Genomic DNA, 26,359 nt, shown 5'->3' on the forward strand with positions numbered 1-26,359 from the left:
AAGTTTGCTTAGAGGTGAAAAGGATACTTTTGTTGCATTCTCACAGGTTTTTGGCAGACTGCCAATTTCCACTGGCGCTAGCCCTGGAACCTGTGTATATTAGGAATGTCCTCATTTTTAGAGATTGTGTGACAATGTGTGGATCTGACAAAGTTCAAACAGGCAAAAACCTAATCCTGATCAAATTATACCACCATGCCAAATTTGGTGAAGCTAGGTCCAAAACTCTGGCCGTGCATAAAGGACAAAAAGACAGACAGACAAACACTTTGTTGCTTATTATATAGATACTGTATATTATATCTATCTCTCTCTCCCTCTCTCTCTCTCTCTCTCTCTCTCTCTCTCTCTCTCTCTCTCTCTCTCTCTCTCTCTCTATATATATATATATGTGTGTGTGTTTGTTTATTATAGGGGCTGATTCTGATTTGGACACAAAGTGGCTGTGTTTGCCTGTTGCCACTGAATCCTGATTTACTATCTTATGCTAATATGAGTTTCCGTCAGGTGCCAAGGATCTGTGTGACTTCAAGTGGGAATCCGCTCCACTCACTTTTTTTCCATCCACAGCTCAACTGTCATCATTAGTATTGGCACTTACCCTAGCCCCAAGCTAGAATCAAGAGATCCTTCTGAAACAGGCTTCCCTTCTCCATACATGTGTGTAGCATGGAACTCTAACTACACTCCCACGCCACGTCCACAGAACTCCCATGACACTCCCATTGCACTCCCATGACATGCCTTAGCACTCCCATGACACACCCACAACATGCCCACAGCATCTGTGGTGAGGCAGAGCCATTACTGTCACACTTAGGTATATCCCACATTTTTACTATAAAAATTACAAGAAAATATAAATATCTTCTTTAATTATTCTAATAATTTTTATAGTCAAAACTCTAGAGTAATAGTGTATGGCAGGTGAGGCACTGCCTCCCCTGTCTACCTTTTCCACACATCCCTGATCAAAACTCACCAAATTTCCCGCACTATATACTGCTGCACCTTTGTATAATACCCACATGAGCCCTCACGTTCATATATGTATCTGTGAATCTGGCTCTGATATTAGCCAGTGCCTCCCCAGCCATTTACCTCACCGCACGTCACTGGCCCACAGCACTCCCATAACACGCCCATGACACGATCACGACACGCCCACAGCACTTCCATGACACACCCACAGCACTTCCATGACACACCCACAGCACTCCCATGACATGCCCACAGCACTCCCATGACACGCCCATAGCACTCCCATGACACAAATATCAAAATACAATGTTGTAGAGGCAACCTGCGCCCTCTGTTCAGACTGCAGCTCAGTCACACACCCAGAGTGCACCACAACTCCAAACCTTAAAGTAAAAACAAAACGGGTGGTTCAATAAGTGCTGTCTTCCAAGACCATACGAAAGTCCATACGAAAGTCCTTCTTGATTGGGACTGTCACTCAAGAGATAAAAAGAAAATACACGAGCAAAATTTTGCTAATCTTGTTAAATATTTCTGTTGATATGGAGTCTTGATTCCACGACTCACCTCCTTAATAAACAATGCGTTCCTATCAAGGTATATTTGTATTCACAATTTTCTCATACACTATATTGAGATGTTTTCATGCATTCCCACCAGGAACCCTTCAGTATATCAACTCACCTGGAATCAGGCATCGATGTCCACATAAAGGTATCTTTATTCAGGATAGTAGGTGGTACTTGGCAATCAGAAAAAAATTCTTTGTCCAAAATCATTCAAAGGTATGGAATTTATTGAGACAAAACCATGTAAAATAGTACATGCGTAAACCACAGACTCCACTAAAACTAAGTGGAAAGTAAAATAACAAGAATAAAAAATGGAAGAAATACCAATAGTCTCAGTAAAAGCAAACACCAACGCGTTTCTGACATAACGTCCTTCCTCAGGGTGTACTGAGACTATTGGTATTTCTTCCATTTTTTATTCTTGTTATTTTACTTTCCACTTAGTTTTAGTGGAGTCTGTGTTTTACGCATGTACTATTTTACATGGTTTTGTCTCAATAAATTCCATACCTTTGAATGATTTTGGACAAAGAATTTTTTTCTGATTGCCAAGTACCACCTACTATCCTGAATAAAGATACCTTTATGTGGACATCGATGCCTGATTCCAGGTGAGTTGATATACTGAAGGGTTCCTGGTGGGAATGCATGAAAACATCTCAATATAGTGTATGAGAAAATTGGGAATACAAAGATACCTTGATAGGAACACATTGTTTATTAAGGAGGTGAGTCGTGGAATCAAGACTCCATATCAACAGAAATATTTAACAAGATTAGCAAAATTTTGCTCGTGTATTTTCTTTTTATCTTTTGAGTGACAGTCCCAATCAAGAAGGACTTTCGTATGGACTTTCGTATGGTCTTGGAAGACAGCGCTTATTGAACCACCCGTTTTGTTTTTACTCTCATGACACGCCCACAGCACTCCCATGACATGCATACAGCACTCCCATGACACCCCCATGACATGCCCACAGCATATACTTTCATCCTTTTATTTACGCACAATCGGGTATTTTGACTTGCTACATTTCATGTACCATTAACAGTACATAATTTCCTATGCATGTTAACATACCGTAAGTTATCCATGTATAATCTCTCCCTATCCACAAGAGCCCATTTAATATATGTGGAGGCAAGAGTCATACAAATAATGAGCCCCATGCAAGGTCCATGTGATGCAAATTAACCACTATCCCCTTTTCACTTCAGTATGATTTGTATCCATGACAACTGCCAATCAGCATTATGACATATGTCACTAGGACCTCCCTATATAAAGCACTACCAAGTTCCAACTATTTACAGAAAACCGGCAATCCCAGCTGCCATTCACGGCATCCTCACTGCACATAGTGCATGTGCACATCCGCCAGCCACCTGCCAAAGAACTGCAGCTCCCAAGGCTCCCCACTGGCTGCGTCATTCATTAGCCGGGACCACGTGACCGCAAGGGAGCATGGGCTCCGTCAGACTTTCTCCCGGTCGGACGAATAGGAAGCATCCATAGAGAGTGTGTAATGGGGCACACACTCCACGAGGTGACAACAGTTCAACCACCATCCAGGACAGTGGACGACCGTGGGAGTTCGCAGGATTGAGGGTAAGTTGACGGACACCGCCCCTCCAGAGCGCAACTACCACAGAGACTGTACTTTTTCCTATCACTTCATCTTTTATACTTAACCCTGTGTCATGCGCAGCTGGCCTGACAGGTGCCACAAAGCTGTTCTCGCTTATCTCTCCGCCGCAAGGGGGTGCAGAGGCCTGCCCCTCCTAGTACCTTCCTATCTCTAGGTGCTGTTTGAAACCCCCCTAGTCAGTTTTCCTGCCGCCTGTGTGGAGTGCAGTAGTGACCTTCCTGGCCTCTCAGGCTCATTGTGCCCAAACTCGTCCGACTTTTGAAGGTACGTATTTCTTTTTATTTTCTCCCAATTTTGTGTATTTTGCTCATTTTATGAATGAAAATTACAAAGGTTGTGGGTATTTTGCGGAAATATGTAGGTTTGTCCAAGGTGGCCTCTTAAACTTTTGTATTTTTTGTTTTACTTGCTTTAAGGTTAATAAATGTGATTTTGTGAATCAGATTTCCATATATTCTCTCTTTGTACATCCTAATGAAGGTCACTAATCACTTTAAGAGCGTTAGAATTGAGTTAATTAGGCGCTAATGATGATTTTATAACAAGCGCCTGTCAGGGACACTGCGCCTGAACCTGGGAGTCCCAGAGGTGCGCCTGACGCAGGGTTAAGACTGACTTGCTCTTTTATATTCAATCTAATTTGATACTGTATGTGACATTACATTACCCTTTTTCTCAGACAGGGTTATGGGTGCACACGAGTAACCCCATCTGGTAGCCACTGGTCCCTACCACTGGACTTAGGGGTCGCTGGTTCCCATCCTCGAGCCCCATTCCCCTCCCCCTTGGCCAGCAATGTTTTTTTTTCCCCTTTTTCCCAATCTGCATCACATTTGTTTATCAGGAAGGAGAACTGTGACTCCAAGATATTTCTGCACCCTATAAATAAACGAGATATCCACCATCTATACGTATTAACCAGTATTTATTCACTTCAGCACTGCCTCATTGTCTACCTAGTGCAGGCACAACTTTGATAAATCTCCACCTTATCTCTCTCCACTTTATCTCTCTGCAGGATTTGATCAATCTCCCCATAAATCTGTATTCTCCCATTTGGGTTTGAGCTGTTTTCCATGCCTCGGTGACATCACTAGTTCCTGCCAATTGTTTGCTTTGTTACCACCGCTGTATTTAGGTCACTTGTTTTGATTTTCATTTGAGAACATCCCCTGTACCTACACTAAATATCGTGAAAGTGTTGTCTGATTCAGAAAGTGCTTTTACGCAGGTGACGGGATAACTTTATCAAAGTAGAACAGGTTCTGATCCCATTTCTTTCAATGTTTTATTTTTCAAACTGTTCTTCCGTCTTTTCTTGCAAAGTGGTATTGGAAATAATGAGCAGCTGTCCCCGTGGAGCATTACTCTAAAGCCAGATTATCTCTTAGAGCAGAGTTGGCCTCTGAAGTCTCGTAGCCTCGTTGCACTTGATTTTCAAAAGACTGTTTTCCGCAGTCTCTTCTGTAATAAGTGCTACTCGGGAATTAGGGAGTATATCTTTAGCTCAGGATCGTACAGTATGTGTCTTAAAACCCTGGATGCAGTGTGTGCCGTGAATGTTGTTGCTATGGGTACAATAGAAGCACATGCTTTAATTATGCAAAATAAATAGTTATACAGGATTGGTGCTAGAGCGCAGAGAATATGGATTCATTCTTTTTTTTTTTTTACCCCTTAAATGTTTAGTAACACCCATGGTTATGATAAGCTGCTTAAACAGAGTTTTCTGCCTTTGGGTAACCCCTCCTTAATAACCCCCTTTATATAAATAATTTAATAAATCCGGAAAAACCAGTAGTCATCCATAACACTGCAATAAAGGACTATTGGGTACTTTATAGGTGAGAAGCCCATCATTGGCCTCTTCTCAACTTTAAGTAACCTGTGTTTCACCCGGGGTTATGGAGGATGGGGAATATACTGTGCATGTTGATATACATAGGGGCACATTTATTTACAAGCGGGGACAGTGAGGATTTTTTTACCTCTCCTTAACACAGGTACACTGAGACGCTTAATCGCTTACATTGGAGGCCATACTCTGATGCTAAATCTGCAGCTATCATGGGGCTGGTTCAAGATTCAATGGTGCATCTGATGGGAAATTTCTAAAGATGTGCCAAACGGGTGTCCCAGCCCTTGCACAGTCAGACACACGCTCGTGCACCAGGGGAATGGCTGATACTAGCATTAGCATAAAGTCGCAGGTACAGCTATGGCAAAAGGAGCTAAACCAGTTGCAGCTAGAGATGAGCGGTTCGGATTCTGTGGAATCCGAACCGCTCCGAACATTGGGGATCCGAGTCCACCCGAACCCTGTTCGGGTGTTCACCGCCTGACTCGGATCCCAGTTCGGGGCCGAATGGAGGCCGCCTGATGTCGGATTCTCACTAGAGAATCCGACATCAGGGCTCCTATTGTGTAGGGCAGAGCGCTGTGATAGCGGTCTGCCCTACACAGACAAAAAACACACAGCCACCAGCAGCAGATGTGTGTTTGTTACAGCAGCCAATGAGAGTCACACAGACTCTCATTGGCTGCTGCACGGAGGGAGCCGGCTGGAGCTCACACATGAGCTCCGTCTTCCGGCTCCCTCCTCAGCGTGTGACAGCAGAGCGGACGGCACGGGAGCGGGGATACAGGTAAGTTTTTTTTTTTTATTTGTGTAAGGGCTGGGGCGCTACTGAGGGGCTCTGCTACTGGGGGTGTGGTGGGCCATACTACTGGGGAGGGGCTGCTACTGGGGGGGCCATACTACTGAGGAACCTGCTACTGGGGGGGGCATACTACTGGGGGGGGCATACTACTGGGGGGGCCTGCTATTGGGGGGGCTGCTACTGGGGCAGCCTACTACTGGGGGGGCCTGCTACTGGGGGGGCTACTACTGGGGGGGGGCATATTACTGGGGGGCCATACTACTGGGGGGGGCCATACTACAGGGGGGCTACTACTGGGGCAGCCTACTACTGGGGTGGCCATACTACTGGGGGGCCATACTACAGGGTGGGCTGCTAATGGGGGGCATGCTAATGGGGGGCATACTACTGGGGGGCATGCTAATGGGGGGCATACTACTGGGGGGCATTCTACTGGGGGCACTGTATAGGGGACCCTACTACTAAGGGGACTAAATAGGGGGCACCACTGCTGGGGGCATTGTGTAAGGGACACCACTACTGTGGGCATTGTGTAAAAGGGGCACTACTGTGGGCATTGTGTAAAAGGGTCACTACTGTGGGCATTGTGTAAAAGGGGCACTACTGTGTGTTGTAACATAAAAAAGAGACACTACTTTATGGTGTAATGTGAATCAGGGGCACTATGTGTGGTGTAATGTGAATAAGATTGTGCACTGTGACTCCTTGGGCCGTAGCCCACTTTGTAACAAGTACTGTGATTCTGCTGGCCGTACCCCACTCGGTGGGTGCACTACTTTTAATTTCTGCCACTGCTGTGTGGCAATGTGTCATAGATGTGCTTTATACTGTGCTGTCTGTGTCATTGTGCCACTGCTTTGTCGCTTAGTAACCAGTCAGCTCACTGCAACCTTTGGCCAATAATGTTGAAAACAATATTATAAGCTGTGATATGGTCTAAATTGACTGGAAATTAATGTTATTGAGGTTAATAATACTCTAGGAAGAAAAAAAAGACCAATTTATGTGATTTTAGCTTTTTTTGTAAATTTTTGTAAAATAATCCAAATCCAAATCCAAAGCCAGTCACCGCAGTTTGGCAAATCCAAATCCAAAGCCGGACAACGAATTAGAACCAAATCCAAATCCGGCAAAAATGGTCCGGCGCACATCCCTAGTTGCAGCAGTGTGCGACTGAATCAGCCCCTTAGACTCCTGGAGCTTTCTGTTTCACTAATACTACTACTACTACTACTACTACTACTACTAATAATAATAATAATAATAATAATACTACTACTACTACTACTACTAATAATAATAATACTACTACCACTACTACTACTACTACTACTACTACTACTAATAATAATAATACTACTACCACTACTACTACTACTACTACTACTACTACTAATACTACTACCACTACTACTACTAATAATACTACTACTACTACTAATAATAATAATAATAATACTACTACCACTACTACTACTAATACTACTACTACTACTAATAATAATAATAATACTACTACTACTACTACTACTACTAATAATACTACTACTAATAATACTACTACTACTACTAATAATAATACTACTACCACTACTACTACTACTACTAATAATAATAATACTACTACCACTACTACTAATAATACTACTACTACTACTACTACTAATAATAATAATACTACTACCACTACTACTACTAATACTACTACTACTACTACTAATAATAATAATACTACTACTACTACTACTAATACTACTACTACTACTACTACTAATACTACTACTACTACTAATAATAATAATAATACTACTAATAATAATACTACTACTACTACTACTACTAATAATAATAATAATAATAATAATAATAATACTACTACTACGAATAATAATAATAATAATAATAATACTATTACTACTACTAATGCTACTACTACTACTACTAATAATAATAATACTAATAATAATAATGATAATACTACTAATACTACTACTACTACTACTAATAATAATAATAATACTACTAATAATAATAATAATAATAATAATCTACTACTACTAATAATAATAATAATACTACTACTACTACTACAACTACTACTACTACTAATAATACTACTACTACTACTACTACTACTACTACTAATAATAATAATACTACTACTACAACTACTACTACTACTACTACTAATAATAATAATTTGTTTTAAATAATAGATTCAAATTCAGAAAAAATGTTTAAAAAAAATTGTCCATTGAAAAAATGCTTTATTCAGTGACTACAGCAGTGATTCCCAAACTTTCTTGAATCACGGCGCCCTCGAGTATCAGTATATTTTTTACGGTACCTACGAGGCCAATAGCTTCTTATTGAGAAATTCTGAAAAAATTGTTAAATGAAGAAAATTGTGATTATGTGTCACCCTTATGGTCAGTTCCGTGCTGGTGGACAGGGTCCCAGTTTGGCAAGCACTGGACTACAGAATTTCTTTCATTCATTTTCTTCTGTTAGACCCAGTTCTGGAGCTGCAGTAAATCATGGAGACTGAGGGCCTGATTCACTACGGATTATGCACGCAGTTCAACTGCGATAGTATGCTAATCCACTGCGATCACTATGCCTTCGCAGCACTATACAAGGACGCCCACTTTACTTAGCACACATACAGTACGTACTGTTTAGCAAGACTGCAAAACCATCAGTACAATGGAGTATGATCGCAGCCTCACACACACTTGCACAAGCCCTGACCTTACTTAGGAATTTCTAACCTCATCGCACGCTATGAGTACACAAGTTGTGTAGGGCATCACAGTGGATAATTTATGTACGCCCCTGTAACAGCATCCAAACATACTGGCGCACCTGCATTCCGCCAACCACCCCCCAGCACCACCCATAAACGGCACTTCCAGTCAATCACTCTGCGATGGGTCTGTGTAGTCACTGTGATCGCAGTCCCCATCGCAGTGGCTGGTTCGCACACACGCACTGCAATGCATACGCATGCAAAAAACGTAACAATCGCCCGATTGTGTGCGTAATCGCAGTTGCGAACGGTAGTGAATCAAGCCCTGAGTCATCTCATCTTTCTTAATGGCGAATCCATTTTAAATCTTGAGATCACACCTGAGAAGGGCTCTTCCTGCTTACTGTCTGAAGTTACAGATTTGGCTAAATAACGGACAATAATGCCCTTCAGTACAACATGGCATGTGATTGCTGGCAGGCCTGTAATATATGGTCACCTGACTACACTTGTGTCTGATTAGACGTATTCCAGATGCATGTCTGTCCAACTGTATGGACCTGGACTGCTGGTACAGAGAAAGGGTTACGTTTATTTTGTTTCATAGAATACAGTACGTTCCTCGCAGAGTTTAAGTCCCTTCCTCTTGAAACCTATCATTTATTTATCTAGTGTCCTTCACAGAGCGGTAATTTTATTCATTTGCTTGTGTAATCCTTTATAGTCTTATGTTATGAACCTCAGGAGACCAAAGTGTTTCTAATTAATAGAGTATTAACATTCCTCTCGGTTCTCTCCATTACTTCCTAGTACTCACTCTGCCGTTGGTGATTAGAAAAACAACCACAGCCATTTAGAAAGCTCATCCAATGTTAATATGAATCACTGTGATTATGGTGACCTGTATAACAGCTCTTGGCCCGTGACTGGTGCTTTTATACTGTCCATATCTCTAAACCTAGTAACGGCTGATGTGTGCCCAGTGTGTGTGATCATTATACCATAACAATATAAACACTTCAAACTTATCTAAGAATAAACACACGGAGACGGTAATGGATTTTAAAACAGGTCAGCTATTTATTTAAGAAATTCATTGAATTATTTTAAATATTGTATGGTGGCTGGAAGGACGGCACTTACACAGAGCAGCCCAACAATGCAAACTCAACAACAAAACACGGCATTGCGGGCGGAGTCCGCCCTGTGGATGTCAAAACCTGCACTTGGGTATCAAGCATAGACCTTCTACCAAACACAGGGCCTGATTCAGAGCTGAACGCTCTGACCAGAGCGCTCGCTCTGAATCAGGGCCCTCCAACCAGAAAATGGAGCGGCCTCCTGGCCGCTCGCATAGCTGTGGGTGACCACCCACAGCATATGCAAGCGGCCAAAAAGATGGTCGCGATGGTCTTTGACCATCGTGACCATCGGGCTTGCGACGAGACCCTGCGGTAGGGTCTTGCTTCCGCAAGCCCAGGAGTGATTTTGGCTCTATCAGAGCCAAAATCACTCCCACTGACATCACTAGTGATGTCAGTGGGGCCGGCTTCAGACGGTAGGCGTTCCCATGGGAACGCCTCCGTCTGGCAGCCACGCCCCTGGCACGCCCACCAAAGCGGGCGTGCTGTCAATCAACATCGACAGCACGCCCCCTTTGGTGCGAGACCAGGAGCAATGGAGAGCCCGTCGCTATCCGGGTCTCGCGCATGCGCACGACGGAGCTCCCGCCATCGTGCGCATGCGCAGTGGGGCAACATCGACCCGCTTGCGAGCATCCTTTGCTCGCGAGCAGGTCTGAATGACCCCCACAATCCCATCCTTAGATGGCTGTACTGCCCCCGTAGAGGTGGTACAGTACTTCACTACACATAATAGAAGGTGAGTACACCCAATGCCCACACACTACTTCCGGGCTGATGATAAGCCGTATTTCCCGCCAATGCAAGATTCTACCTCAGAGAATCGCAGCCCGCCACCATACTAGGGGTGAGCAGGTTCAGATTTCTGAAATCCGAAACCCCCCGAGCCCCCCCGATCCGAGTCCGATCCGAGTCAGGCTCGACTTTTCCCGCCTGACTCGGATCTGAAATCGAGGCAAAACGTCATCATCCTGCCTTCCGAGTCTCGCGGGTTCTGGATCCTATATAAGGTACCCGCGTCGGCGCCATTTTCTCACTCGGCTGTGGACAGTGAAGAGGGAGGGTGGGAGTTAGGGCTGGCTGGGCTGTGTAGTATAGTGTAGTGTAGTGCTGCTGTTGTCCACTACTTCAAAGTCCATAGGGGCTGGCTGTGTTGTGCTGTGCTGCTGTTGTTAATAGGGGCTGTGTCCACTACTTCAAAGTCCATAGGGGCTGGCTGGACTGTGTTGTGCAGTCAGTTCTCCATAGGGGCTGTGTCCACTCCAAAGTCCTGTGCAGTGTCCCAGTCCTAAAGGGGTGCTGTAGTGTTGTCCAGGGGGTGCTCTGTCCATCAGGGGTGCTCCCCCCAAGTGCTAAAAAAATAATATATTTTCTGTGTTTGTGAATTGTGTGCGCAGTAGCCGCACGTGCATCAACAAAGTAGTGCCAAGCGTGCGCCTGTGTCATAAGTAAAGGGCCGGCTGGCTTGACCGTTAAAGGGTGCTGTAACCCCCAAAGTACACTCCAGTCCAAACCAAAAAAATATTTATTTTCTGTGTTTGTGAATTGTGTGCGCAGTAGCCGCACGTGCATCAACAAAGTAGTGCCAAGCGTGCGCCTGTGTCATAAGTAAAGGGCCGGCTGGCTTGACCATTAAAGGGTGCTGTAACCCCCAAAGTACACTCCAGTCCAAACCAAAAAAATAATTATTTTCTGTGTTTGTGAATTGTGTGCGCAGTAGCCGCACGTGCATCAACAAAGTAGTGCCAAGCGTGCGCCTGTGTCATAAGTAAAGGACCGGCTGGCTTGACCCTTAAAGGGTGCTGTAAACCCCAAAGTACACTCCAGTCCAAACCAAAAAAAAAAATATTTTCTGTGTTTGTGAATTGTGTGTGCAGTAGCCACACGTGCATCAACAAAGTAGTGCCAAGCGTGCGCCTGTGTCATAAGTAAAGGGCCGGCTGGCTTGACCGTTAAAGGGTGCTGTAACCCCCAAAGTACACTCCAGTCCAAACCAAAAAAAAAAATATTTTCTGTGTTTGTGAATTGTGTGCGCAGTAGCCGCACGTGCATCAACAAAGTAGTGCCAAGCGTGCGCCTGTGTCATAAGTAAAGGGCCGGCTGGCTTGACCGTTAAAGGGTGTGGTAACCCCCAAAGTACACTCCAGTCCAAACCAAAAAAAAATATATTTTCTGTGTTTGTGAATTGTGTGCGCAGTAGCCGCACGTACATCAACAAAGTAGTGCCAAGCGTGCGCCTGTGTCATAAGTAAAGGGCCGGCTGGCTTGACCGTTAAAGGGTGCTGTAACCCCCAAAGTACACTCCAGTCCAAACTAAAAAAAAAAATATTTTCTGTGTTTGTGAATTGTGTGCGCAGTAGCCGCACGTGCATCAACAAAGTAGTGCCAAGCGTGCGCCTGTGTCATAAGTAAGGTCCGGCTGGCTTGACCGTTAAAGGGTGCTGTAACCCCCAATGTACACTCCAGTCCAAACCAAAAAAATATATATTTTCTGTGTTTGTGAATTGTGTGCGCAGTAGCCGCACGTGCATCAACAAAGTAGTGCCAAGCATGCGCCTGTGTCATAAGTAAAGGGCCGGCTGGCTTGACCGTTAAACGGTGCTGTAACCCCCAAAGTACACTCCAGTCCAAACCAAAAAAAAAATTATTTTCTGTGTTTGTGAATTGTGTGCGCAGTAGCCGCACGTGCATCAACAAAGTAGTGCCAAGCGTGCGCCTGTGTCATAAGTAAGGTCCGGCTGGCTTGACCGTTAAAGGGTGCTGTAACCCCCAAAGTACACTCCAGTCCAAACCAAAAAAATATATATTTTCTGTGTTTGTGAATTGTGTGCGCAGTAGCCGCACGTGCATCAACAAAGTAGTGCCAAGCGTGCGCCTGTGTCATAAGTAAAGGGCCGGCTGGCTTGACCGTTAAAGGGTGCTGTAACCCCCAAAGTACACTCCAGTCCAAACCAAAAAAAAAAATATTTTCTGTGTTTGTGAATTGTGTGCGCAGTAGCCGCACGTGCATCAACAAAGTAGTGCCAAGCGTGCGCCTGTGTCATAAGTAAAGGGCCGGCTGGCTTGACCGTTAAAGGGTGCTGTAACCCCCAAAGTACACTCCAGTCCAAACCAAAAAAAAAAATATTTTCTGTGTTTGTGAATTGTGTGCGCAGTAGCTGCACGTGCATCAACAAAGTAGTGCCAAGCGTGCGCCTGTGTCATAAGTAAAGGGCCGGCTGGCTTGACCATTAAAGGGTGCTGTAACCCCCAAGGTACACTCCAGTCCAAACCAAAAAAAAAAATATTTTCTGTGTTTGTGAATTGTGTGCGCAGTAGCCGCACGTGCATCAACAAAGTAGTGCCAAGCGTGCGCCTGTGTCATAATTAAAGGGCCGGCTGGCTTGACCATTAAAGGGTGCTGTAACCCCCAAAGTACACTCCAGTCCAAACCAAAAAAAAAATTATTTTCTGTGTTTGTGAATTGTGTGCGCAGTAGCCGCACGTGCATCAACAAAGTAGTGCCAAGCGTGCGCCTGTGTCATAAGTAAAGCGCCGGCTGGCTTGACCGTTAATGGGTGCTGTAACCCCCAAAGTACACTCCAGTCCAAACCAAAAAAAAAAATTATTTTCTGTGTTTGTGAATTGTGTGCGCAGTAGCCGCACGTGCATCAACAAAGGAGCAGCGCCAAGCGTGCGCCTGTGTCCCATAAGTAAAGAGCCGGCTGGCTCATTTCTTAAAGGCTGGTGTAACCCACAAAGTGCACTACTCTCCAGCAAAAATAAAGAAATATTTTCAGTGTTTAGCGCACGTATATATCAAATCGATATAACATAAATGGAGGACCAAACTTTCTCCGATAAAAATAAAATAGAGAAAGATCAAGAACCACTTCCTCCTAGTGCTGAAGCTGCTGCCACTAGTCATGACATAGATGATAACATGCCATCAACGTCGTCTGCCAAGGCCGATGCCCAATGTCATAATAGAGGGCACATACAATCCCAAATGACAAAGTTCAGGAAAATGACCTTGAAAAAAACATTTAAATCAGCTGAAGAGAAACGTAAACTTGCCAATATGCCATTTACGACACGGAGTGGCAAGGAACGGCTAAGGTCGATCCCTAGTATGTTCAAGACTAGTGGTTCAGCTTCACATGACGATGGAAGCCCTCCTCCCACTAAAAAAATCAAAAGAGTTAAGCTGGCAAAAGCACAGCGAAGAACTGTGCTTTCTAAGAAGATATCACAAATCCCCAAGGAGAGTCCAAGTGTGGTGGTGGTTGCGATGCCTGACCTTCCCAGCACTGGACGGGAAGAGGTGGCTCTTTCCACCATTTGCACGCCCCCTGCAAGTGCTGAAAGGAGCACCCACAGTCCACTTGCTGATATGCAAATTGAAGATGTCACTGTTGAAGTACAACAGGATGAGGATGCTGGTGTAGCTGGCGCTGAGGAGGAAGTTGGCGAGGAGGATTCTGATGGTGATGTGGTCTGTTTAAATCAGGCTCCGGGGGAGACAGTTGTTGTCCGTGGGATGAAAAAGCCCATCACGGTTAAGCCTGGGCAGAAGACCAAACATTCCACCTCTTTGGTTTGGCAATATTTCTAACCAAATCCGGACAACAACTGTCTTGCCATATGTACCTTATGTAAAGGTGGAATAAGTAGGGGTAGGGACGATAACCACCTAGGAACATCCTCCCTTATAAGGCACCTGCAGCGCGTTCATAATAAGTTACTGTCAAGTTCAGAAACTTTGGCTAAGACCGTAAGCAGTCCAGGGACACCTAAATCCCGTTGTCCTGTTGTATCCAAGCGCCTGCAAACCACACCGTCAACTCCCTCCTCGTCAATTTCCTCCTTAGTCAGGATCGAAAGTAGTCCTGCAGGCCATGTCACTGGCATGACTGACTCTCCTATTCCGGATTCCTCCGGAGGATCCTGCATTGCTACGCCTCCTGCTGCTGCTGTTGCTGCTGCTGGGAGTCGTTCATCATCCCAGAGAGGAAGTAGGAACACCACTACTTTTACTAAACAATTAACCCTCCAACAGTCCTTAGCGAGGAGGATGAAGTACGACAGCAGTCATCCTGAAGCAAAACGTATAACTGAGGCCTTGACTGCTATGTTGGTGTTAGACGTGCGTCCGGTATCCGCCATTAGTGCAGTGGGATTTAGACAATTGCTGGAGGTAGTGTGTCCCCGGTTCCAAATCCCGTCTAGATTCCACTTCACTAGGCAGGCGATACCGAGACTGTACAGAAACGTCAGAAAAAGTGTCCTCAGTGTCCTGAAAAATGCCGTTGTACCCAAAGTCCACTTAACCACGGACATGTGGACAAGTGGAACAGGGCAAACTAAGGACTATATGACTGTGACAGCCCACTGGGTAGATGTATCACCTTACGCAGCAACAGCAGCAGCGTCACCAGTCGCAGCATCTCAGAAACGCCAGCTCGTTCCAAGGCAGGCTACGCTGTGTATCACCGGTTTCAGTAAGAGGCACACCGCCGACAACCTCTTAGAGAAACTGAGGGAAATCATCGCCCAGTGGCTTACCCCACTTAGACTCTCCTGGGGATTTGTGATATCTGACAACACCACCAATATTGTGCGGGCATTACATCTGGGCAAATTCCAGCACGTCCCATGTTTTGCTCACACAATAAACTTGGAGGTGCAGAATTTTCTGAAAAGCGACAGGGGCGTGCAGGAGACGCTTTGGGTGGCCCGAAAAATTTCAGGCCACTTTCGCCATTCAGCGACTGTGTGCCGAAGACTGGAGCGCCAGCAAACACTCTTGAACCTGCCCCGCCATCACCTGAAGCAAGAGGTTGTGACGCGGTGGAACTCAACCCTCTTTATGCTTCAGAGGATGGAGGAGCAGCAAAAGGCCATTCAAGCCTATACATCCACCTATAACATAGGCAAAGGAGGAGGTATGCACCTGACTCAAGCGCAGTGGAGAATGATTTCCGTGTTGTGCAAGGTTCTCCAGCCCTTCCAACTTGCCACACGTGAAGTCAGTTCAGACACTGCCAGCTTGAGTCAGGTCATTCCCCTCATCAGGCTTTTGCAGAAGCAGCTGGAGAAAGTGAAGGAGGAGCTAAGACGGAGCGATTCCGCTCTGCATGTGGGACTTGTGAATGAAGCCCTTCATTCGCTTTGCCAGGATTCAAGGGTGGTCAATCTGTTGAAATCAGACCACTACATTTTGGCCACCATGCTCGATCCTAGGTTTAAAGCCTATGTGGTGTCTCTCTTTCCGGCTGACACAAGCCGGCAGAGGTGCAAAGACCTGCTGGTGAACACACTGTCAGCTGAAGCGGAACGTGACACGTCAACAGCTCCTTCTTCATTTTCTCCCGCAACTGGGGCTGCCAGGAAAAAACTTAGGTATCCTAAGCAACCCACTGGCGATGATGCAGGGCAGGCAGGACCAAGTTTGGACATCTGGTCCGGACTGAAGGACCTGGCAACAATTTCTGACATGTCTACTGTCACTGCATATGATACTGTCACCATTGACAGAATGGTGGAGGATTACATCGGTGACAGCATCCAAGTAGGCATGTCAGACAGTCCATACCTGTACTGGCAGGAAAAAGAGGCAATTTGGAGGCCCCTGTACAAACTGGCTCTATTTTACCTGAGTTGCCCCCCCTCCAGTGTGTACTCCGAAAGAGTGTTTAGTGCAGCCGGGAACCTTGTCAGCGAAAGGCGTAGGAGGTTGCTTCCACAGAATGTGGAGAAGATGATGTTCATCAAAATGAATTATCAGCTCTTCCAGGGAGACCAGCCTCCAGAAGGTACAGAGGGACCTGTGGTGGTGGATTCAAGTGGGGACGAGTTAATACTTTGTGAGGATGAGGATGTACACACTGAAGAGGGTGAGGAATCGGTGGATGAGGAGGATGAGGATGACATCTTGCCTCCGTAGAGCCAGTTTGTGCAGGGACACATTAATTGCCAGCTTGTTTTGTGGGGGCCCAAACGAACCAATCATTTCAGCCACAGTTGTGTGGCAGACCCTGGCGCTGAAATGATTGGTTTGTTAAAGTGTGCATGTCCTGTTTATACAACATAAGGGTGGGTGGGAGGTCCCAAGGACAATTCCATCTTGCACCTCTTTTTTTTCTTTGCATTATGTACAGTTTGGGGCCTAGTTTTTCAAACTGCCATCCTGTCTGCCACTGCAGTATCACGCCTAGATGGGTCACGTGTTTGTGCCGCCCACTCGTGTCGCTTAGCATAGTCATCCAGCTACCTCGGTGCAACCTTTTGGACATAAAAACACTATTGTGAGGTGTGAGGTGTTCAGAATAGACTGGAAATGAGTAGAAATTAAGGTTATTGAGGTTAATAATAGCATAGGAGCAGAAAAACCTACAAATTCTGTGATTTTAGCTGTTTTTATGCTTTTTTTCAAAAAAATACAGATTCAAAACACAAAACCCAGAACCCAAAACACGGAAGGGTGGTTTTGGCAAAGCCAATCCAGATCCAAAACACGAAGAAAGATCCAGATCCAAAACCAAAACACAAAACACGAAAAGTGGCCGGTGCACACCCCTACACCATACACACTAAACCACCTGACCTATGCTAGCGAATAAACTTCCAACAAACAAAACCAAACCAGCCTCCGTCAAATGCACCCTATCCGGCCTGTAGATATGCTTATCACGGTACCGTATTAATGGATGTGTAATTACAAAACCTCTCTGAGACAGCATAAATTTTGTCACTGCAGCATTGATCATTTACGAGCCTCGTCTAAAGCCTTAGGAGAACGAGCACCACGCCACTGCTGCCATGGGGTAATGCAGGACGACATAACTGTACAGAAAGGCCAAGCACCCACAATGAGGAGGAGGTCTGACACAATGTTAAGCTGTAAATCAAGGGCAATCCAGGAACCAATATCGTTCCCACCTAGATGTGTCACCAGCACTTCTGGGTACACCAAATTGCCATACTGGGGCTACAATAAATTTAAAAATTTAAGATAGAGTAAATAACAGAAAAGCAACACACAGGAGCGTAACACAAACGTTTTTGATTATAACTAAATTCTAAACTAAGCAGTAATTAATGTTTAATTTGAATGACAAACTTTAAAGTATAAAATGAAAGTTAATTAAGATATATTGTATATCCAGTTTAATTTTAGCTGCCTAATGAAACATTGAACAAACGCATTTTAATTTTAAGTGTTTAATCTAGATTAGCCTGGACAACAGTAGAGAATGATAAGTAAAAAAACCAGGGAGGGTAAGGGGGGAGGGTGGGGGGGGGCGAGTTGGATGGAGGGAGGAAAAACAAAAACAACTCGGCGAGAGGTAAACCAAAAACCCGCTGAAGGACTGTATCTTTGGCTGAATTAGTCAGTCTAGTCAGGTAAAATAAAATCCCTCAAGACCCCCTCTTGTTACAAGCGACAAGTGACAAGTATTACCCGAGTAGGATGGACAGGGGAGACATAACAATACAAACTATACACAGATAGCACAAGATGAACAAACACATGACACATAGGCAAACAAAACATTAAGAAATACGCAACAGTAGTTACAGCCTGCGGCCACCGGCCTAACATAACGCTTATAGCAAGCCGATTCCCGACGCCCCATGATCTGCGGACCGACAAACCGGCCGCGGCAGCAGAAGTAGCTGCGCCAATTCTAAAAGAATGGGTATTGAAATTCCCAGGGGAGAGGCCAACGTGAAGCAAACAGCATCTAAGAAAGAATTGGAACTGATGTTTGGTATGAGGTGAACTGTCAGCATGAAGCAACCATGCGCCGCCAACTACAGGCTGCAATACCATGTACAGTTTTGCCAGATGTACTGGGCAAACACGGTCATCTTTGTAAGCCACTAGGGAGACCCAACGGCCACAACCCATTCGATCATTTTAGAATGCCGTATTCTGCACAACCCAGCCCCCCCCCCTGATACTGGCGTCTGAACGGGACATGGGCGAAAACGCTAATTTAGAAGGGGCAACTAGTTCCGAAATTCGGAAGGCGCCATGAAACGCCATTGAAAATGCTAAACAGAAAAGATTAGCCTCAAACTGGGAAACCACAACATCCGGAATCGCAGCTATAAACTTAAGCAATAGGGGAATATCGATCGGTCTTCTCTTATCAACTGGCCGAGTTGAGGCGCGAGCCCAACCCTTAAGGGCCTTAATAACGGCAAAGCTCTTGGTAAGGTCTGGACACCCCTTCAGCCACGAAAGAAAGAAATTCCCGTCAGCATGCGTGCAGCTAACGCACGGGGCCGACCGGAGACATAAAGACTCCAAACAAAAGAAAACATTGAGCAATGCGTGCTCTCACCTCTGCATCCGCGGTGATGGAGGCAGCTTTCCCATACGGACCAAGCCTTCTGATAGGCCCGCAACGTAGCCGGAGCATTGATTGCTCGGCTAGGCCCTCCATGCCGGCTCGATGACCAGCCAAGCATAGGGGGGGGCACGGATCACCAACAAAACAAGCCTCAGGAGCAAGCGACCTAAACCTGTCCCACTGGAAACGTGAGAGTGCGTCAGCAATGTCATCGTTCGAGCCCGAAATGTGAATCGCCTTGAACAAAAAGTTAACTTGTAAGCAACGCAGCGCTAACTGCGCAAGCGAGCGGAAGGCTGGCAACGAGGAGGCGCACTGTCCATTAACAGCGTGCGCAAAGCCTAGGTTATCGCATCTAAAAACAATACTCCTATCGCACAACTCAGGGGCCCACTGTTCCAGCGCCACCATAATAAGAGACAATTCAAGGAGTATCAGGTCTTTAGTTAAACCCCTGGAGAACCGCTCCGGCGGCCAAGGGGTGGAGCACCATCACCCTCGAAGGTAACACCTAAAGCCCGACGAGCCGGCCGCATCAGTAAACAACTGTAACTGCTAGCTGGGGACCGGAGTGGGTAGCCACAAGAGAACACCATTAAAGTCATCTAGAAAAGAAAGCCAAATAGATAGATCCCGTTTTATTTCAGCAGAGAGCCGAATAAAATGATGCGCCCTGCGAACGCCCGCGGTGGCTCTCTGGAGCGTCCTGGAAAATACCCTACGCATGGGATTCACCCGGCATGAGAAATTGAGCAACCCTAGGATAGATTGCAATCGCCGCAGTGTCAGCTTACCCGCAGCCATGCAATCCTGAATGTCATGTTTTAATTTGAGCACAACATGTGCACAACTAACCGTAAGCATGCGTGGTTTGGAAACATCGGATGCGTACGACCGAGCGGCTCTGAATGAGGTCCTTTGTCCTTAACTATGCGGGGCAGCTCTACGGCTGATCGAAGGTTCCGTGGAGAACCCGCAGACACGACTGAAGCTACCGGTAAACGAAAACCAGACTTAAAACCGTCACTCAAAAACTGTGCCGCAACTGTTTCGGGGTACCATGCGAGCCATTTGGCCATGGCATCCAGATTAACAGGGGAAAAAGCTTTAACTAGCAGGCCCGGGGCTGGCGGGCTTACAGGGGGTCAGGGAAGCAGCCGATTTCGAGCAGCCGGAAGCTGGGTGGGCATCGCCGCATTTGCTACAGAGGTGGTGAAAATGACACCGCTGGCCAAAAGAACACTGCATTGAATTAAATGCAAAGCACTTACCCTTAGTTACTGCTGTTGGGTGGGCCCGGGCGGCAAGCACCTAATTTTCATCGCTGGCTAACCGCAGCCGGGGCAAATTAGGGCCCCTGAGTGACGTTGAGCCAAACCTCAACATCCAGGCACCCAAATTCAATAAAGGGTAGCCTGTCCTGCCAACAACTAAATTCTTTGTCGCAAACACGCCATGCAACCCCCCGGCCGGACCTCTGCATACTATGAAGCAAGGCCCTCCGGAGCCAGGGCAGATTGTTGAAACCCAATAGTAAGGGGCATGCCAGCCGGACCCCATGCCGAGACCCCATCAGTCGCGCTGACAGCCGCAGTGTCAATTGACTGCCTCAGCGTAGCCTGTGGCGAGGATCTAGCAGCCGGGGCAGCCACCGAGTTAAATGGCGCTGCTGCCCATTAGGAGGAAGGAGGGCAGCAAACATGGGGGCTAACGTAGTGGCCATGTTGGCAAAAAGCCCTATGATAGCAGCTGGGTCAAAGGCTGGGGACACAGCTCGGCCATTTACAGGCATGGTTGAGGAAGCTGCCATACCAGCCACAGGGGCTATAGACCCAGGGAGAGAAGCAGTCACAGGGGGCGTGGCAAAAGGAGATGTAGCCCCCGGCAGCACTGCAGGGGTTACAACAGCAGGATCGCTAGCCCACGCCCCCACCTTGCACCAACATGGCGGCCGCTAACACCACCCTCATAGCCAGGACACCTAAAATGGCGGCTGCTAACGCTGCTATGAGAACTGGCACAGCCCTCAACTCCATCCCTGCAGCCCGCAGCAAGACCACAGGTGGTCTATGAGGGAACCAGCATTAACAAAGTGCCGGGTCCGGTGCTGCATGGTGCGCGCTATTGGGGTGCGGCGCCGGGAGTCGCGTGACCTCCGGCGGGAGCAGCCGCGGGTGTCAGCGCTGCTGACATGCCCTGATGCATCACATAGGGGTCCCAGTGGATGCCGCCGGAGCAGGCAAGAAACGGGCGGGGGGAGGCGCAGAGCGCCGCGGGCGTTCCATCGCGGAACAGGGAAGCTACCTGGGATCAGGCTGGCCAAGTGATGGAACAGGACTCAGGGGGTCATTCAGACCCGCTCGCGAGCAAATGACGCTCGCAAGTGGGTTGATGTTTGGCGAATGCGCATGCGCACGACAGAGGGAGCTCCGTCGTGCACATGCCCGAGACCCGGCGAGCGACGAGAAACACGTCGCTCGGGGTCTCGCACCAAAGGGGGCGTGCTGTCGATGGTGAGTGACAGCACGCCCCCTTTGGTGGGCATGCCGGGGGCGTGGCGGCCAGACGGAGGCGTTCCCATGGGAATGCCTACCGTCTGAAGCCGGCCCCACTAACATCAGTAATGATGTCAGTGGGAGTGACTTTGGCTCTGATAGAGCCAAAATCACTCCTGGGCTTGCGGCAGCGAGACCCTTCCGCAGGGTCTCGTCACAAGCCCGATGGTCGCCATAGTCAAAGACCATGGCGACCATCTTTTTGGCCGCTCGCATATGCTTTGGGTGGTCAACCACAGCTATGCAAGCGGCCAGGAGGCCGCTCCATTTTCAGGTAGGAGGACACTGACTCAGAGCGAGCGCTCTGGTCAGAGCGTTCAGCTCTGAATCAGGCCCTCAATTCTTCCAAGGTAAAATAACATTAAAGTTTTGTGAAATTAGACCAGGCTGGGCTCTGATTTTTCCTGTGCCGGGTAAGAAGACCCAATGGTTTAATAAAACAGATTTTTGTTAATATTTTTTTTATTGAAAACATTGTTGTTTAACACCAATATACATACAATTTATTTACCACTATAGTGTTGACCATCACTAATCCAGGGAATGAATATCATTGGCGATTGTCAATATCAGGAGTTGGAGGAATTTTAAGAACGTCCGACCTTGGAACAAATGCAGTATCATTAGTTTTGAACGTAAATGTGCTATCTGCACTACTCATTCAGTATTATCTTGAGTTAGGACTTGGCCTATGAAGTGCTTGACTGACTTCTCGGTTGCAAATTTAACCAACACAAAAGCAGCAATTTGAATACCTGTTTTTCATCATCCATTTGAATGCTTTGATTCTGATCACAAATCGCCCTTGTTAAACTTTTTCCTGAAACAAAGTTAAATTGTTCTCGCCCATAACCCCATTCCATTGATCCTGAAAAGGACTCCATTGGGTATGCAGTCGGAATTCCGACGGTCTAAATGCTGACCGCCGGCATCCCGACTTTCTAATCCTGGCAAGGGTCAGCTCCACCAATCTAATCCTGTCTAATCCCGGCAAGGCTCAGCGGCACGAGCAGTATCCTGTCAAATATGCTGGGAGGATCTCCTTCTCCTTGGTTTTGTCTCCCAGCTGCCTCCGGCTTTTGTGGCCTCTCCTACAGCTCCCTAGCTGCACCAACAACTCCCATGCTGTGCTCCGGCTTCCTTATCCCACCTACGGCTTCCTAGCTGCACTGGCAGTGACGGCCCTCCAAGCCCAATCAGCATTCTCGTCAGGTCAGTGGATGCTAACTTGTACTCAAACCTATGTTTTGTCCATCAGGACTTTGGATGCTAATTTGTACTAACCTGTACATAAACTTGTACTCAAACCTATGTATTGTCCGTCAAGGCTGTGGATGCTAATTTATACACAAACTTGTACACAAACTTGCACTCAAACCTACGTATTGTCTGTCAGGACTTTGGACTATAATTTGTACAGAAAACTTGTACACTAACTTTTACTCAAACTAATGTACTATTTATCAGGACATTGGACCTCATGCAGAGTCAATCGCTTGCTGCAAGCAATCGCTCTGAATGAGGGCAGCCACTTACTTTTTTAAGTGCCGCCTTCTAGTCGATCGCTAGGCTGTGGGTTACCACCCACAGCTCTAGCGACCGACCAGGGTGATGGTTGCGATGGTCATCACCATTGCGACTATCAGGGCTTACGACCAGACCCTAAGGTTGGGTCTGGGCTCTCGTAAGCCCCAGAGAACTTCCTGCTCTGTTTGAGCAGGAAGTTCCCCACTAACATCATCAATGATGTCAATGGGGCCGCCCCCCAAACGGCAAGCGCTCTGACTGGAATGCCTCCGTTTGGCTGGGCACGCCCTCGGCCCGCCTAGCAAATGGGGCGAGCTGTCACTCAACATTGACAGCTCGCCCCATCTGCTATGAGACCCCTAGCGACGGAGCGCCCGTCGCTAGCCGGGTCTCGCGCATGCGCACGACGGAGCCGGCTCCGTCCTGCACATGCTCTGTGGGGACCATCGACCAGGTTGCGAGCGCATCAGCGCTTGCGACCGGGTCTGAATGAGACCTTTTGTACCATGTTCAGTGCTCAAGCCACAACATCGGCTCTCCAAGCTAAATCAATTGTCAAACCTTTCAGTACGGACTCCAAACCACAACATTGGCTCTCAAAGCCAAATCTATTGTCAAATTCCTCAACACAGACTCTAAGCCACAACATCAGCTCTCAAAGCCAAATCTATTGTCGAACTCTTCAGTACGGACTCTAAGCCACAACATCGGCTCTCAAAGCCAAATCTATTGTCAAACTCTTCAGTACGGACTCTAAGCCACAACATTGGCTCTCAAAGCCAAATCTATTGTCAAACTCTTCAGTACGGACTCTAAGCCACAACATCGACTCTCAAAGCCAAATCAATTGTCAAACTCTTCAGCATTGGCTCCAAGCTGCACGATTGGCTCTCAAAGCCAACTCAAATATTTTCCTCTCCTCAGCATGGGCTCCAAGCCACAACAACGGCTCTCAAAGCCAAATCTCAAAGCCAAATCAATTATTAAACTCTTCAATACAGGCCTCAAGCCGTTTTTTCTACTCTTATAACCATACTGCATTTACTGCCAACAGAATTTTGAACCAGCTTCTTGCCGCATCGATAGTGTACCACTCCTGTTCTGAATCTATACTCATATCTACTATCCAAAATTTAGTCTCCATTCCTACTGTTGTTCTCACCATTGTATCCTTTTGCTCCTCCATGAGGAATGGCTACAACCTCCCGCTGTAAATCCTGGCGGCCGCCTAAGTACCGGTGAACGTATCCCAGTTCTAAGTGAAACAACGAGCGGTTGTTATTGGCAGAAGGTCTCGCTAGCCTGGTTATAGACTTTTTACACGGATTAGGCATTGGATATCATAACAGAAACAATGTTTATCAGTGGTCCTGCTCCACAAAGTAACTGACTCTCTAATAGAATAACAATGTACAGTTCAGTGCACACTCTGGAACATGACATCTAGAGGAGAGGGTGGGCCCCTAGGCAGTAGGGGCCCTCTGGGGATTTCCCCAGTACCCCTGTGGGCCAGTCCAACCCTGGCCATGTGACCGAACGGGAAAGTTATTTTAAATTAATTTTAAGGTTACACTTTCAGCTTATTAAGTGATAGACTCCTCCTTAATATTCATTACATGTTTCTAACTGATAATACCTACTCCTGTTTATTAATTAGTTTTACAGTACTGATTAATGTGATGGAACAGGACAATGAAGCAGCTTTCATTTTCATTGTCTAATGTAGCATGAACATAAGTCACACAGTTAATTATTTTATATATATTAGTAGTAAATGCACTAAAGTAATGTATGTGTACAAGATGACATTTATATCATTAATGAGTCATAACAAACCTTTTAAAGTACCTCTTGAAATACTGCTATTCACGTGCCTTTGTTTCCAAAAGTGGCTAGCTTTATCAGGATTAGCATATACAGAAATACTAGTGTTGTCACATATCTCTTCACCTGTAGCAAACACTTATGTTTTTTACACCAAATTTACCTTGGAAAAGCAGTGATTTTTACATTTATTTTTTGTCAGTTTGGTTTCACTTTCTATGGAATGGCCCAAAACTCTAATAATAATATACTGTATATGTAAGTCATAATCGCATGTTTCTATAAGGGGTGTGGTTGACTTTCAACGCCATTATCCTATTATATACATGAATAACCCTGGCCCCTAATTGCAGAGTTTATAAGGAAAACAGATATTAAAGGTGATTTATTTCCTTCAGAGTGGATCATTTCCTACATTTTAATACATAATATTAATTTCTTAAGAATTCTGTCCAATTATCGGCTACAGTATGCTATAGGAGAAAACAGAATCAGTATGTTATCAGATGCACATATACGAATGCCACACTCAGACGCACATATGCGAACGCATACATATAAAATGGTTCCCACATATTATAGATAATAATCAGAGTTATTAAAGGTATTGGCCCTGATTCAGAGCCGGACGCTCTGACCAGAGCGCTCGCTATGAATCAGGGCCCACCTCCATAATTATGGAGCGTCCTCCTGGACGCTCGTATAGCTGTGGGTCACCACCCACAGCCTATACGAGCATGCAGGTTGATGGTCGCGATGGTCTTGACCATCGCAACCATCCCCACTGCGAGCCGGAGCCTGCGGTTGAGTTTCTCAACCGCAAGGCCCGGAGTGATTTTGGCTCTATCAGAGCCAAAATCACTCCCACTGACATCACTAGTGATGTCAGTGGGCCGGCTTCTGATGGTAGGCGTTCCCTTGGGAACGCCCCCGTCTGGGAGGCACGCCCCCGGCACGCCCACCAAAGGGGGCGTGCTGTCAATCAACATCGACAGCACGCCCCCTTTGATCAGACACAACGAGCAAAGGAAAGTCCTTCGCTCGTCGCGTCTCGCGCATGCGCACGACAGTGCTCCCTCCGTCGTGCGCATGCTCAGTGCACACCATCGACCCACTTGCGAGTGGACAGCCGCTCGCGAGTGGGTCTGAATCAGGCCCATTGTTAGCTAATAATTAAGATGTAAGATGTACTTAAAAGAGATCTAAGGTTCAGAATACAGTGGACATGTCATGTTTGGTATCATACTTAATCGCTCTTTATTTGCAGACATCCGTTTCTATCGGCAAAGAAGTCGCATCATGCGTCCGCTAGTTATGGATGATAGGGAGTTATTGAGTAGAATGCTATTTCTTGTATGC

The sequence above is a fragment of the Taudactylus pleione genome, unplaced genomic scaffold (assembly GCF_031769625.1).
Source record: "Taudactylus pleione unplaced genomic scaffold, aTauple2 ptg000314l, whole genome shotgun sequence".
Classification (NCBI taxonomy): domain Eukaryota; kingdom Metazoa; phylum Chordata; class Amphibia; order Anura; family Myobatrachidae; genus Taudactylus; species Taudactylus pleione.